The sequence below is a fragment of the Peromyscus californicus genome, unplaced genomic scaffold (genome assembly GCF_007827085.1).
Source record: "Peromyscus californicus insignis strain IS unplaced genomic scaffold, ASM782708v3 Scaffold_12__1_contigs__length_115047231, whole genome shotgun sequence".
Classification (NCBI taxonomy): domain Eukaryota; kingdom Metazoa; phylum Chordata; class Mammalia; order Rodentia; family Cricetidae; genus Peromyscus; species Peromyscus californicus.
The window spans coordinates 86,775,392-86,777,532 of NW_026294413.1; the positions used below are offsets into that span (position 1 = coordinate 86,775,392).

General features: G+C 49.2%; 1 long non-coding RNA gene across 1 annotated transcript; it reads left to right on the forward strand.

Moving 5' to 3' along the window:
• The first annotated feature begins 120 nt into the window (after positions 1 to 120).
• Positions 121 to 1,506, forward strand: LOC128107621 (uncharacterized). Its single transcript, XR_008217157.1, has 2 exons — positions 121 to 644; positions 864 to 1,506. It is a non-coding gene; the product is annotated as an uncharacterized LOC128107621 (long non-coding RNA).
• Positions 1,507 to 2,141: the final 635 nt, after the last annotated feature.

Here is a 2,141-nt window from a genome sequence, read left to right on the forward strand (position 1 = left end):
CTTAGGACCCGCCCAGGGGGGCGGGGCGGGGGCGGGGCGGGGCGCCGGATCACCCCAGGCCGACGAGTGGCCTTCAGCCCCGCCCCGCACTTTCTGGACACTTACAAGCTGCCAGGCCTGGGGTGTCTGCCTGGGCACAGTGCTCTGTTGGAATTAACCACCGACGCTAACAATTTCAACAAAGTAACTTCACCACTGCTCCAGGTTCTAAGCGTGGCTCAGAGCTCGCCGGCTGTTTTGGGAGAGGAGAGATACTCATCGGTAATTGCACTTTCCTAAGGAAAAGGTTGAGACTTGGCAAGGCCGATTAAGGTCACAGAGCTGGTGGGTAGCTGGTCTGCCGCAACAGACTGTCTCAGCTCCAAAAGAGCCCAGGGCTTTAGGAACCTGTACAGGGCATGAGAATGATTATACACTGCCAGTAATGGTAATACTGAGAAATCACTAGAGCAGGCTGGTCTCAAACTAGTAGGGCCTACGGTGAGTTTAGTGGGTTTGCCTCTAGGTCCTAGGGACAGGAGCACCTACTACTCTTACCAGACCTGCTGGGCCTTGGAAGAATGATCCCAGAGTGGAGGTAATCGAAAGCATTGCCACCCCGGTCTCATTGGATCTCTTTCATTGAATCCATGACGCACACTCAGGTCAGTACTGTTTCGGGAGGAGGAAGCTGCATTTTACAGAGAGGAGATAAAGGCAAGCCTGTGAATGCGTGCTGGGCAGAGGCAGTGGCCACCAGTAAAGCCTCAGGCCAGGTCCTCTCTGTGTCCTCCACATAGCTCAAATTCACAGTCATGAAACAATGGGTCCTGTGCTGGTGAGCACCCCGCCCCCAAGTGCTCCCTCTCTGGCCTGTTTCCCAGGTGTCCCAATCAGACTGAGTGTGGTGCGTTATAGCTTCTGGCTTCTGCTGGCCCTGCCCATAGAGGCTGGCTCTCCTGGTTCCTGTCTGCTGAGGACTGGACCTGGGACTGGAGTGATGTGGCCTCAGAGTGTTCCACCGTCAGAGCCTTGGCAAGTGCCACCTCTATCTTCAGGCTGCTAACTGGTCAAGGAGGCAAACCTTGGAACCCTTTGGGCCTGCCAACCCTGTGGCCCTGAGGGCAGTGATTCCCAGCGTAGCTCTTCATTTCTCCACCTCTTCAATGGCACAGCGGGGACTCATCTTCATCATCATCTTCTTTTCGGTGGAAAATTATCACTATCTATTTGGGAATGGTAAAATAAGTTAGAGAGGTATATGTTTTTATTTCTGAATGTTCGTTTCTGTATATCTGAATGTCTTTTTTTAAGATTATAATATAATTACAACATTTCTCCCTTCTCTTTCCTCCCTCCAAACTCTCCCATATACCTCTCCTTGCTCTCTTTCAACACTACTTAAAGATCTACAGGCAACTAACCCTGAAAACACTCATACGAGTAACATTCTAACCAATTAGGTTATATTTAGGAATACATATTTATGTGATAACAATTAATAAAAAGGATGCTAATTTCTATGTATCCACTCTAGTGAAATGTTCCTACCTCCACTCTGGGAATCTAGGGTCTTGGCCATCATTGGCTTCTAAGATCTTGTTTCATCCTGGGGTTCCACATTTATTGGGTTCAGTTCATCCTGAATTTCAGCCATATTTCAGTTCTTTTGGTCTTCCCCAAGGCCAGCTTTGTAATCGGAATCTTGGGCTGGCTGTTGCTAGTTCCTGTTTGTTGGGGTAGATCTGCTGTCCATGGGTATGGGTCTTTATTCAGAGACATCTCAGCAAGACCTTGGATTCCACCTGGCTTCCAGCTCCCTTCTTGCTCCCCTGCTTCCCTTACACCCCAGATTCTTTGAGCCTCCTATTCACATTCCTTGTGGTTGCCAGAGAAAACTCCTGTTGCTTCCTCAGTGATCTCCCTCCACTGTTGGAATAAAATTCAGCCCATACACCCCCAGCCTCCCTCCCATTCTCTTGTTTTTGTGGCATCCAACCCTCTCTATTTTAGCACACTAGCGCCTTGCCTTGTGTCTTAGTTAGGGTGTCTATTGCTGTGGAGAGACACCATGACCACAGCAACTCTTATAAAGGAAAACATTTAATTGGAGCTGGCTTAGTCCATTATCATCATGGTGAAACATGGTGGTGTACAGACAG